This window comes from Aotus nancymaae, unplaced genomic scaffold (genome assembly GCF_030222135.1).
Source record: "Aotus nancymaae isolate 86718 unplaced genomic scaffold, 86718_ANA_hifiasm-v0.15.2.pri h1tg000033l, whole genome shotgun sequence".
NCBI lineage: Eukaryota > Metazoa > Chordata > Mammalia > Primates > Aotidae > Aotus > Aotus nancymaae.
The window spans coordinates 47,559,935-47,573,985 of NW_026988447.1; the positions used below are offsets into that span (position 1 = coordinate 47,559,935).

A 14,051-nucleotide genomic window follows, 5' to 3' on the forward strand; every position below is an offset into this window, starting at 1 on the left:
GACAAAGCAAAACTCCTTCCTCCCCCACAAAAAAAGTAATTAATTTCTAATTTATCTCTTTTATAATTTATTTTCTTTGGCAGGTCACTGTATCTCTATGCATTACAGAAAATAGCTAGTTAAAAACTTGTCAAGGTAAGTGAAATAGCTGTGTGAAATAGCTGTATGTATAAATTGCTTATAGGGATCTCTGTAATAAGTTACCATACTTACATAAGAAATGAAATTGTTTATCAGGCAAATACTTCTTGGCATTAACTTTGTGATGTTTAAAGAATATGAAATTCTGTGATGTAGCTTATTCAAACAGTCTAAATAGTTTAACACTGTTTTTTAATTTGTTTTTACAACTTAATTCTTTTCCTGAAGTTGAGTATTTTCTCCCTAAGTTAAATTTGAAATGGTAAAAGCAATTAGAAAAAGAAAGTGCATTCTATGATGAATCAAAAATAAAGCTTGCGGCCGGGCGCGGTGGCTCAAGCCTGTAATCCCAGCACTTTGGGAGGCCGAGGCGGGTGGATCACGAGGTCGAGAGATCGAGACCATCCTGGTCAACATGGTGAAACCCCGTCTCTATTAATACAAAAAAAAATTAGCTGGGCACGGTGGTGCGTGCCTGTAATCCCAGCTACTCAGGAGGCTGAGGCAGGAGAATTGCCTGAACCCAGGAGGCGGAGGTTGCGGTGAGCCGAGATCGCGCCATTGCACTCCAGCCTGGGTAACAAGAGTGAGACCCCGTCTCAAAAAAAAAAAATAAAATAAAAAAAAAATAAAAAATAAAGCTTGCATTCAAAGAGATTGAAAATACAATATCATTAAGTCCTACTTATTTTTATTAATGATATGTTTGGGATTTTAAATATTTATATCATTTTATAACCCAAAACAATAAAAGATCTGGTCTGAGAATTTACAAACTACTATTTGTAAACGGTAAACTTTGTGCCATTAAAAAAATATTATTATAAATTAGAAAAATACCAAAAAATATTTTTTTACTTTATACCAGATGAGCATAAAAATGGATTTAGTTGTACACATTCTTTAAAATGTATGTCACATTATTGTAGCCAATAGAAATACTGTAATTTTTACCCCAAAGAATTAGGTTTTGAGTGAATACGAAAGGCAATCTTTGTATATATGCTCAAAAGAAAGATAATAAAAATTATGGCAAACACACTAAATCTGTTTCGGATTATGAATGAGTGCATCCGAAAGTAATCACTGGAGTTACTGTTCATTGTTGGCTTCCCAGCATTCTCCTCTGGGCATTTATGTCAGATAACTTATGAGTGATGCAGAATTAGTGTTCACCGGTCAGACATTGATTACTTAGAATTCCTTCTGATTTGAATTACATCTAATGTTTTTTTCTCACATCCATTTATGAGTTGATTGTACAGTAAACCAAAACATGTTGATTCTGGTGAAATTTAGCAGAGAAAAATAGCTTTGGCTGGTGGCCACAGAAACTTGAAAAGCTTTACCGAAAGGAAATAAATTGGGTATCTTTTCATCCTGGATATGAACTGGATTCCAACTTAAACTTCCAACTGTAATAGTTTTGCTGTTTATCTAAAGTCTGAACCTTGCATATGGCAATACTTAAGCAAAAATATAGTTTCACATTGGTAGAACTGTATTCAGGAAAACTGGAAATCATATTTTGAAGAAGCAGCTCTACCACATCTGTATCTAAGTCTACATTGGTAGCTGCTGGAAACAGGTGTTATATTCATACAAGGGGGGGGTAAGCTCATAATGTATGTGTATGTACACATGTGTGCACACACACACATATGCTAACATATAATTTGGAAAAATTTTGTTAAGATATATAGGAAGAGTATCTTTTTATTCAGAATATTGAATAAACAGGACTCATAGTGTAAAATCAAGAAAAATTAATTATTTTTCTTCTACCCTTTCTGTGGATTTGGTTCTTCCTCTGTCCCTGAATGTAAACTTATGCAGTCTCTATGCTTTTTGTGTTCATTCCTAAATATTAGAAATGGTTATTTGATTACTTAAGCTTTAATCTCAGTTTAATAACCAAATATGAGGTTAAAATTTAATTCTTGCTATAGAATTAAGGCTTCTCTCTCCTGCCACACTTCCAGGCCAGTTGCAGGAATGATACCAGCAGTCTGGGAGGTAGAGACAAGAGGACACAATCTTCTGCTTCCCTCTTTCCGCACAGGGATGCACCAACTTTGATTTCACCAGGCCTACAGTGTTTCCCAGGTTTGGAGTGTGGGGGAGGAGAAGATTTAATGGAAGCAGCTTAAGGGTAATGTTCAAACTAAACTAATACTTTCTTCCTGATCCAGCATTGAAATTTTCTGGACTTGACAGATATTTAAAATTGACTCTTATTCTCATCAGCATTTTCATGGGTTCCTCTGAGATCCATGTTACCCAACCTGTGGGTTCCTGTGAGAAGGATTAATACATCTCTGTTCCTTCTGGACCTTTATTTGCCTGGCTTTTGAGCATAACCTAACAAGACCCATGCTGGCTTTAAGTGAGTGGTACACATTTGGTTCAAAGGAAAACCGCATTGTTTGTCCCCAACAAACTTTGGAAGTAATATTTATTTTACTGCTGGAATTAAGTAAAACCAGAAATCCTATTACAAAATGGCTCCTCTAAACATTCACATTACCCCTTTTTGTCTCTGCCCTCTGAACAACCAGCCAGCTCTACTTCTCTGGATTTTCCAAGTGAGAAGTAAACACATCCATGTCCCTAAGACCTTAAGTTCTTCTAGTGGTGTCTTTAAGCTTCCTCTCTTGAATTAGGGTGAAAAGAGACTGCCTTCTACCCCCTTGTCTTGAGGAGAGGGGTGGTATTGTAGCCTAACAAGAATAATTTCCAAAAATTTTCTCCTCCAGCCTCTAATTCTCAACCAGTTTAGACTTTCAAAGTGGATAATGTAGTTTAAAGCCTTACAGCCAATTATGCTCTACTTCTTGTACAAGTCCTACAACCAGGTGGTCTCAGTCCTCACTTTGGAATGTTGCATTTACTTACCTAGTGCCCTACCCAAAATTTCCACAACAAATCCTGTGGTGCATTTAACTGAAAGATGTTCTTTTATAGATACATAGACAGACAGACAGACAGACAGATAGATAATATATCAAATATGTCAAATGGTTAACTTTTTTTGAAAAGATAAACTTAATTTTGAGATATAGATTCTCATACACTTATAAGAAATAACACAGAAAGATCCCATGTAGCCTTTAGCCAGTTTCCCCAGTGATAACACCTTGCTAAACTATAGTCCAATATCACAACCAAGATACTGGCATTGATAGATCACTTTCATCACCACAAGGGTCCCTCATGTTGCCCTTTCATAGCTACACTCATTTCCCTTCTGCTTCCACCCTCTCTTTAACCCATGACAACCACTCATCTGTTGTCCATTTTATAATTTTGTCATTTTAAGAATACTGTAGAAATGGAATAATCTCTTAGTGTATAATCTTTAGGGCTTATCTTTTTGCCCTCAGCATGATTCTCTGGAGGTTCATCTAGTTTGTTGCATGTATCAATAGTTCATTCCTTTTTACTGCTGAGCAGTATTCCATTGTATGGATGTACTATAGTTTGCTTAACCATTTGCTCAGTGAAGGACATATATTAATAGTTTGTTTCCAGTTTTTGCTGTTATAAATAAAGCTACTGTAAAAATTCATGTACAGATTTTTATATTAATACAAGTCTTCATTTATTTGGAATAGATGACTGAAGTTCAATTACTGTGTTACATAGTAGTTGCATATTTCTTTTTTAAAGAAACTGCCAAACTGTTTTTCAGAGCATCTGTATTATTTTATATTCTCACCAGCAATGTATCAATGACCTAGTTTCTCTACATCCTTTCCAGTGTTTTCTTTATTTTTTTATTTTACTTTGTTTGTTTGTTTTGGGACAGGGTCTTTCTGTGTTGCTCAGGCTGGAATTCAGTAGCATAATCAAGGCTCGCTGAAGTCTGATCTCCTTGGGCTCAAGTGAACTGCCCACCTTAATGCTGGAAGTAGGGTGGGGCACCAACCACCGGCAGCAGGACTGTAGGCATCTGCCACCAGGCCTGGCTGATTTTTCTTTTTATTTCATTTTGCAGAGACGTGGTTTTACTATGTTGGAGAAGCTAATCTCAAACTCCTGGGATCAGGTCATCCTCCTGCCTCAGCCTCCCAAAATGCTGAGATTATAGGCATGTATGTGGCCTATTTTGCCCATTTTAATAGATATGTTTATTTAAATTTAGGATTTTTAAGATAAAGAGCACATTTTCAATGATTAGGAGAGACATAAGATGGAAATTAAGATTTTATTACTTAAAGGTTGAGAGCACATGACACTCCTCGAGCACACACACACAGAAGTCAGGGAGTGCTGACAGGGAGAGAAAGGGACCTGTAGGCCATTACCCTTATTGGGTCCAGAGAGTTTCCAAACAGTTTAATTGGTGGGCTTAAAGTAAGCAGGCATGAGTTCTAGGGGGTCACACTGTGACTGAGAGGTAGTCACTGTGGCATGTCTGCATAGTCTGTCCCATGTGTAAGGATCAGGAGGGCCAGTCAAGCAGCCTGCATCTAGCCACCCCCTAGGGAAGTGGTCACCAGAGAGCAGTTGTATAAGGCAGATGCCTGGATATACCACATTGGGGAACTGGGGGAAGGGAGCTTCAAACTGAAAACTATGTCCAAGGTGACGGAGTCCTGCCTCTGGTGTGAAAAAGCCCAGCTTATATTTAAAGTGGATGCCAAAGCAATATAAAATTATAGAAATTCATTACCATACTGATAGCTTGTGGCTTTTTGTTTTGTTTTGTTTTGTTTTTTGAGACGAAGTCTCACTCTGTCACCCAGGCTGGAGAGCAGTGGCACAATCTCAGCTCACTGCAACCTCTGCCTCCCAGGTACCAGCGATTCTCCTGCCTCAGCCTCCTTAGTAGCTGGGATTACAGGTGCCCACCACTACGCCCAGCTAATTTTTTGTTTTTTCAGTAGAGACTGGGTTTCACCATGTTGGCCAGGCTGGTCTGGAACTCCTGACCTCATGATCCACCCACCTTAGCCTCCCAAAGTTCAGGGATTACAGGCATGAGCCACCGCACCCAGACGGCTAGTGGTTTTATTTGCATTTCCCCAATGAATAATGATGATGTTGAGCATCATTTCATGTGTTTATTTGCCATCTCTATTATCGTGTGTGTGAAATATGCCTTCATGTCTTTCGTCCGTGTTCTAATTGGATTTTCTTATACTGTTGAGTTTTGAAAAATTTTTTATATATTTCATTTATTAGTCCTTTGTTGGATATGTGGTTTCAAGTATTTTCTTCCTGTTTGTAGCTTGCCTTTTTGTCCTCTTAACAGAGTCTTTTGCAGATTTAGTTTTTTTTGTTGTTGTTTGTTTTTTTAAACAGAGTCTCACTCTGTTGCCCAAGCTGGAGTGCAGTGGTGTGATCTCGGCTCACTGCAGCCTCTGCTTCCCAGGATCAAGGGATTCTCCTGCTTCACCCTCCCGAGTAGCTGGATTATGGCACTCACCACCATGCCTGACTAATTTTTGTATTTTTAATAGAGACAGGGTTTCACTATGTTGACCAGCTGGTCTCAAACTCCCGGACCTCAGGTGATCTGCCCACCTGGGCCTCCCAAAGTGCTGGGATTACAGGCGGGAGCCACCTTGCCGAGCTTTACAGAATGAGTTTTAATTTTGATGAGTTTAGGTTTTACTTTTTGGATGGTGCATTTGTTATGACATAATAGTTAACATTTTATGTGTGGAAATATGTACATTGTCTCATTCCCTCTCTCCCATGTCCAATCCATTGGCAGGTCCTGTCAGCACCATCTCCAAAATATAACCTAAATGTGTGTACCTTTCTCCATTTTTATTGCTATCACCAAGCTTCAAACCATCATCATCTCTCACTCAGTTGGTCTCCCTTCTTATATTATGTGACCTTGTAGCTTAAAATCTCCCAGTGGTTTCCCATTCACACTTAAAATCCAAACTCATGACAGAGTGAAACTTTGTCTCCAAAAAAACCAAAACAAAACAAAATCCAGACTCTACCACAGTCTACAAGAACCTGCCCCATCTGGGCTCACCCTGGTACACTAACCTTCCACCTCCCTCCATCTCACTGTGGTGCCCTAAACTATAGCTACACTCCTTTCTCTTTGTTTATATTCTCACCCAACTCAAACACAACAAGCTCCCTCTCACTTCAGGTCCTTGTATATGCGGGTCCCTCCCCAATGTTTGCAGGATTAGCTTCTTCTCTTTCAGGACTCAGTTCAAATGTCAACTTCCCCAAGAAGCCTCCACTCATCACCATATGTAAAGTAGCTTATCTTTCTCTTATCACTTTGTATTATTACTCCTTTTATTTGTATATAGCACTTTATTAGCTGAAGTTATTTATTTGTTTATTCTGCATATCCTACCCAAATGTAAACTATCAGAGCAGTGACCTTGCCTGTCATGTTCATCCCTACATCTCAAACTCCCAGCACATGGCAGTCACTCAGTTAATATTTATTAAATGTTGAACACTTCCTTTATTTTTCAAAAGCAAATTTCTTTTTGAGTATTCAGCTACTGGTAGATTAAACATGTCCTCAAAAGAAATTATTTGTAATCATGCTAATTAATTAGAGGAAAAAAGGTAAGAGAATTCTAGTTTCTGAATAAATTCAACCCATGCTACTAAGTCATGTCTTTTATTCATGTTACCTGAGGTACACAAATATAAAATAGAGTAAAATATATCTCAGGTATATCTTGATGCTAACTGCAAGAGTGGATACCATTATTGTGTGGTCACAAACTCCAAAAACTGTAAATTTGTATGCTCAGCTTCAGCAGTAATTCTGACTTACCCTAGGCAAGTCTGAACAGGTCTCTACAGCTTAGCTTCTTGTTTTGTTAAAAGGATTTAATACAAGCTTACCTCACCAAGATGCTATGTAAAACAGTTTCTATTTATTGCAAATACTGCATGATTTTTGTGTCTATATTGGTGTGGAACAACACACTCATTACATGATGGCATCAAAAGATTTTGTATCATGAAGGATGCCATATTCTTGGAGATACTAGAAGGATTACAGTGCATATATCTAATTAATTTTGGGGATTGTGTTGCAGTTAGATCTAAAGATAAATTTGGAATTTAACTAGGCTGAAGAATTGTTTCAAATCATTTTAAATTATGTTTTTAGAATATGACACTTAAATATCTCAGGATAGCCTCAAAACTTTAGTAGAAAATCAGGGAAATACGCCTTATAAGCTTGTAAAGTTATAAAATTTATGTGTTTTATGTATCATATAAATAGAGCATTGCAGACACATTCCTTATTTTGAAATGAAAAAACTTTCTGATATTAGCCTCCATTTTCTTAAGACCCTGTGGAACTCAACAAATAATAGAGCTGGAGAAAGGATTGCTAACATATCCAAGATATAATTTTGATTCTGAAGGGATACTATCCATCATTCTCAAAGACATTGGGACTTGCAATAAGTATAGTTTGATAGGATGCATTATGTAGAGTTTTTTCAAAGATTTTAAAAAGTCAAAAGAGCCTTCCTTATACGTACTTTACTCTAAGTACCCATAATAGTGCAATAGCATTCAGCAAAATCAATCATTTAATTCATAAAATTAAAATTTTTGTTTTCAAATATAAAATAAGGTTTTAAAATTCTGAAGTCATCAAAATGAATTAGCTTTCTGACTTGAATTGAGTCATCTAGCCACACTGTATCAGATTCCTCAATTGCAATTCAAAGGAAATGAAATAATTCAGTGATTCCCAAACATCTTGGTCAAGAACACCTTTACCCTCTTAAAAACTGAGGACCTCAAAGAGCTTAATTTATGTTTATGTGGATTATATCAATTTTTTTTTTACCATATTAGAAATTAAAACTATTAAGAAGAAAACTGAGATATTTATTGATTAATTCATTTAAAAATAATTAAATGTTCTATTACATGTTAGCATACACAGTATATTTTGTGAAAAACTGTATTTTTCAAAGAGAGCTTTTTTTTTAAGAAGAGTGACATTGTTTTATCTTTTTTCAAACCTCTTTAATGTCTAGCTTAGTAAAAGGTGGCTGGATTCATGTATCTTTTTCTGCATTCATTCTGCTGTGCATTTATTCATTGATGTTGTTTTGCATTTTGCATTCATTCATGTTGTTTTGGCAAAAGTATATGGAGAAAATTTGGTCTTATACAGAATATATATTTGGAAAGGGATTTATGCCTTTAAAACTTTAATATTCATTTCAGATAATTGTTTGTTGCTAATATGCTTATATCATCAAAAGGAAGATGGGCAAAAGGGGTAGTTAATAGCATCTTGGGCTGCCTGCTTTTAGAATCAGAGAAGAGGGCTTACTCAGTCAGCTCAGTAATGCTTGTCTAGAGAGTTTCTGGTTTCTTTTTTCTCCTTTTTTTTTTTTGAGGCAGAGTTTCATTCTTGCTGCTCAGGCTGGAGTGTAGTGGCGTGATCTCAGCTCACTGTAACTTCCACCTCCCAGGTTTCAGCGGTTCTCCTGCCTCAGCCTCCCAAGTAGCTGGGATTACAGGCAGGCACCACCACACCTGGCTAATTTTGATTTTTATTAGAGATGGGGTTTCACCATGTTGGTCAGGCTGGTCTTGAACTTCTGACCTCAGGAAATGCACCCACCTCAGCCTCCCAGAGTGCTGGGATTATAGGCATGAGCCACCACGCCTGGCCCCTAGTTTCCCTTTAATACTTACATGGAAATTTCACATGTAGTAATGTCTTAAAGCCTGGTTGCTGTGTGAAATCTGAAGCATAGCAATAAATTTTTTATATTAAGATTGAAAAAATATCCATATCAAAGAATGGCATGTTGGGAATGTCTTGAAGATACTAATAGAAATTATGCCTTCCTTTAGTATACCACTACTGAGTGATAAGAGGAGGCAGTGGACAGAACTATGGGAAAAAACCAACAAGTCAATTAAAATTAATAATTTTAACCCACCCCTCTTAAATACTGATGAAACAAGCTGACCAAAAAATACAATCAAAATGATATCAAATTATCTGATTAATAAACTAAAATTAATAAATGAAGATACAGTATCTTATACTCAACATAGAATACATATTTTTTAAAACACATAGGGAACATCCACAAAAATCACCATGAATGAAGTCATAAAGAAAACTTCAAATATTTCAAAGAATTCCTGTAATGGAGATTATGTTCTTTCATCAGTATATAATTTAAGAATAAACACTAAAGCTGGGCACAGTGGCCCACATCTGTAATCCCAGGACTTTGGGAGGCCAAGAGGGTGGATCACTTGACGTCAGGAGTTTCAGACCAGCCTGGCCAACATGGTGAAACGTCATCTCTATAAAAATACAAACATTAGCAGGGTGTGGTGGTGCATGCCTGTAATCCTAGCTACTAAGGAGGCTGAGACAGGAGAATTGCTTGAGCCCGGGAGGCGGAGGTTGCAGAGAGCCAACATCATGCTGTTGCAGTCCAGCCTGGGTGACAAGAGCGAAACTTCTGTCTCAAAAAAAAAAAAAAGAATGAACACTAAAAAGGTGGATTTTTAAAATCTCATAACTCTAGGAATTGAAAGTAATTAATATTCATTGGATTCAAAGGGAGAAATTAAAAAATTCTTTAGACTGAATGCATTTATCAAAAACAAGAAAAATTGAGAAAAATAAAGCAAATATAAAGCTCAAAGAGCTAGAAAAGGAAACAAAGGAATAAATATGTGGAAACAAAGGAATAAATATGTGGAAACAAAGGAATAAATATGTGGAAACAAAGGAATAAATATGTGGAAACAAGATGGGACGAGATTATACAAGTAAGAGAAAATAAATAAAATGGTAAAGAAAAAATTAGTAGAGATAATTTAACGATCAAAACCCTATTTATTTGAAGAGATTTTAAAAAATTTGATCTGACAAAGCTGACCAAATAAATTGTGATGGTTAATATTAGGTGTCAACTTGTTTGGATTAAGGAATACTTAGAATACTGATAGCGCATTACACAGATATTTCCAGAGGATACTGGCACGTGAGTCAGGGACCCAGCAAGGAAGGTCTGCCTTCAATGTGAACAGGCACCATCCAATGAGCTTGGGGCATAGATAAAACAAAAAACCACAGAGAAAAAATCTGTCTTCTCCCCACCTCACACCCCCTGGCCCTCAGAGCTAGAACACTCTTCTTCTCCTGCCCTTGGACAACAGAACTCCAGGCTCTCTGGCTTTTGAATTTCAGGACTTATAGCAGTGGCATTGCCAGGCTGAGAAATACATCATCAGCTTCTGTGCTTCTGAGGCATCCAAACTTAGTCATCTACATCCCAGAGTCTCCCTCTCACTTACAGATGGGTTGTTAGACTTCTCATCTTCCGTAGTCACAGTGTCTCCAATAAATCCCCCTCTTATCTGTCATCTATATATCTATCTATAGATTCTGTATCTCTGGAGAATCCTGGTCAATACAAATAATAAAAGAGACTAAAAAATTAAAATTCAACCTCCAAAAAAGAATCACCTCTAGAAATAATAATTATTTTTTATATTTTATTTATATAAATAAATTTATATATTTATATTTTATTTTATTTTAAAAAAAATTTTCAAAAATAATGAACTATATAACAATAGTATTGAAAAACTTAAATGAAAACAGAAATAAATTTCCAGGAATAATTTGCCTGAGAAAAAGCAGAAAACTTGAATTGCCTGTTAGCTATGAAAGAGATTTCTAATCACCTGTCAGGCCTCCAGTGTAGGTAATGTTTGTTACGGTCAAAGTTCTTTATTCTAGTTAAGCAAATCCACTCTAGCTATTATAATCTGAAAATGCTTTATTAAGAAATGTATGAGGCCCAGCATGGTGGCTCATGCCTATAATTCCAGCACTTTGGGAGACTTAAGAGGGCAGATCATTTGAGCTCAGGAGTTCAAGACCCACCTGGGCAAAATGGCAAAACCCTGTATCTACAAAAAATACACACAAAACAGCCGGGCGTGGTGATGTGTCCCTGCAGTCCCAGCTACTCAGGGGTTGAGGTAGGAGGATGACTTGAGCCCATGGGTCAGAGGTGGCAGTGAGCTTTGATCAGTGCCTCTGTACTCCTGGGCAACAGAGTGAGACCCTACCTCAAAATAAATAAATAAATAAATAAAATTTTAAAAGGAAATGTATATAGATCACAGAAGTACTATAAAGACTTAAATAACAGACTGGCTGAGTTTCCAAGAATTATCTCCAAAACCCAGCAGAACTGGACAGCTAAGAGAACCGCAGCCACTATTTTATGATCAGGAATTTGCCACCAGCAGTACTGGTTTTAGTATCACACTGCCACTGCCACTTCCACAATCTGTACTATAAAACCAAATGTACTGTACCCTGTTTCCACATAATTCAATCTTGAATCAAAATCTCCCACAGTGAATATTATTAAGAGAACCCAAATTACATTCAGAATCCTAACTGCTGGAGAATCTGAAACATGTAGATTTTACTTTCAGTCTCTGTATCTTATAAAGCAGTTGGAACAAGATTGAAAAATTAATCCACAGGATCAGATTGTTTTGAAAATGCATTCTTCAAACCTTTCCCGGTAGAGATAAGTCCAGTTTATGCAGAGTGTTGCAGAAAAAAGAAAGTGAAGGACAGCTGCACAACTCATTTTAAATCTTCAACTCTCAATTCATTTTAAGAAGTTAATTATAATCTTCAGACAACCACTAGATTAGGACAGTATAAGAAAAGAAAGTTATTAGCTACTTGTCAGCCATAAGTAAGTTATTAGCTCACTTATGAGCAAACAGGTGGAATTCTAGGCCAGGGGCAGTGGCTCATGCCTGTAATCTCAGCACTTTAGGAGGCCGATGGGGGTGGATCACAAGGTCAAAAGATCGAGATTATCCTGGCCAACATGGTGAAACTCCATCTCTACTAAAAATACAAATATTAGCTGGGCCTGGTGGCTGGCGCTTGTAGTCCCAGCTACTCAGGAGGCTGAGACAGGAGAATCACTTGAACCCAGGAGGCAGAGGTTCCAGTGAGCTGAGATCGTGCCATTGCACTGCAGACTGGTGACAGAGCAAGACTCCATCTCAAAAAACAAAAAAAGTGAAATTCTAAATAAATATTAGCTTATTTTAACCATGTTTTAATAAAAACCATGTTTTAATAAAACATGTCAATGCAAATTTTATTTCAGAAATGTAAGGGGGTTCATCACGAGAAACTATATAATGTAATTTATAATATTAGTGGACTAAAGGGAAAAAATGACTTCAACATATACAGAAAGACCATTTGAAAATGTTTAACATCTAATTATGAGATATTTTAAAGTGTTAGAACAACTATGAATAAAAGATAATTTTTTAATTTAGCAAACTGAGGCAAAAATTTGTGACATGTCATATTTAGGAAAAAGAAAGAGTCTTGTTATGTTAGCTTCCACTGAATATGGTAAGGGGTTGTCAGTCAACACAATATTTTTTCCTTCCAAAAAAGTAGGAAGTATAAGGATTGGATAGAATGGACAACCCAAACCTTTCACTGTTTACAGATTATTAGATCTTCTCTACCAGAAGACCCAACTGAATCAGCAGACAAACTATTAGAAATAATAGGGGAGTTCAGAAAGGTTGTGCAGATGCAAGATTGATGATAGGCAACAAAACAATAATAATAGTGAACACATATAGCATTTACATAATTAGTATATAAGAAATCTTATAAATACTTTATGTGTATTAATCATTTAAATTCTATATAAAAATAATAACATTCTTATATATCAGCAGTGACCAACTGGAAATTAGTATAGAAATGCAATTCCATTCACAATAGCAATAAAAACTACAAAGTACATAGGATATAAACTAATGAATGAATTCATCCTTTACAGAGAGCTTTTCAAGCTCTATTAAAGGACAAAAAACAAGATCTAGGTAAAAAGAGAAAGGTACCATGTTCATGATATTGTAAAAATATCATTCTCCCTAAATTTATATATAAATTCAATGCAATTTTAATGAAAATTTCATCAGGATTTTGTGGAGAACTAGACAATTAGTTAATAAAATGTGCATATAATAGTAATAGACCACAAATAAATAAAGTGAATTTTTTAAAAAGAAGAACAAAGAGAGGGAACTTGTCTTGTTGGATATATTAAGATATAAAACCATAGCAATAAAAATAATATGATGCCAGCATAGGAATGGACAAAAAAAAAAAACTGATGCGACTGAATAGAGAATCAGTAAACAAGCCTATGTTATATATGAGAATGTGGAATATAATAGAAATTAGCATCATAACTCATAGAGGAAAGAGATTATTTAAGATGTGGCTCAAAACATAGGAAAAAATAAACTTAGATTCTTATCACACTCCAAATACAAAAATAAATTTTGAATGGGTAAAAAATCTAACTATAAAAGGCAACACTATGAAGTCAGTAAAATACATGAAACTTTCTTTGTGAACTTGGGATGGGAAAGGATTTTTAAACAAGACCTAAAAAGAACAAACTTTAAGGGTGGGTGGTGGAAATTGATGGATGTGATTATATTAAAACTGGATATTTCTATACAAAGAAGATAAGATAGACAAACTGGTTGCAAACACATTAGGAGGTGATATTTTTTAACACTAAAAAGTGATTACATGTAGAATACATAAGGAACTACTAAAATGTACAAGGAAACTAAAAAATTGAACAAGGACTAAAATAGACAATTCATGGTAGGGGAATTCTAAACAGCCAAAATGTATATGAAGAGATGTTCAACTTCACTTGTAATCAGAGAAATTCAGATTAAGTCAACAAAGAATCGCTGAAAATTACAAAGTCAGCTAATACTAAGTGCTGGCTAGGATGTTGAGAAATCAGAAACCTCATGCACTATTGGTGGGAGTGTAACTCACAATACCTAGTGAAATTAATTATTCATAT

General features: G+C 36.0%; 1 long non-coding RNA gene across 5 annotated transcripts in view; it reads left to right on the top strand.

Annotated features, from left to right (window-relative positions):
- The window catches only part of LOC105731338 (uncharacterized), a 60,671-nt gene that overhangs the window by 4,008 nt on the left and 42,612 nt on the right, over positions 1 to 14,051 (top strand). For 3 of the 5 annotated variants that reach the window (XR_010345395.1, XR_010345397.1, XR_010345398.1), the window contains exons 3-4: positions 84 to 135; positions 2,124 to 2,293. This is a non-coding gene — a long non-coding RNA (uncharacterized LOC105731338). Of the gene's footprint in view, positions 1 to 83; positions 136 to 2,123; positions 2,294 to 4,138; positions 4,236 to 14,051 lie in introns of all 5 variants that reach the window. The other 2 variants (XR_010345396.1, XR_002477713.2) reach the window with 2 other exon arrangements.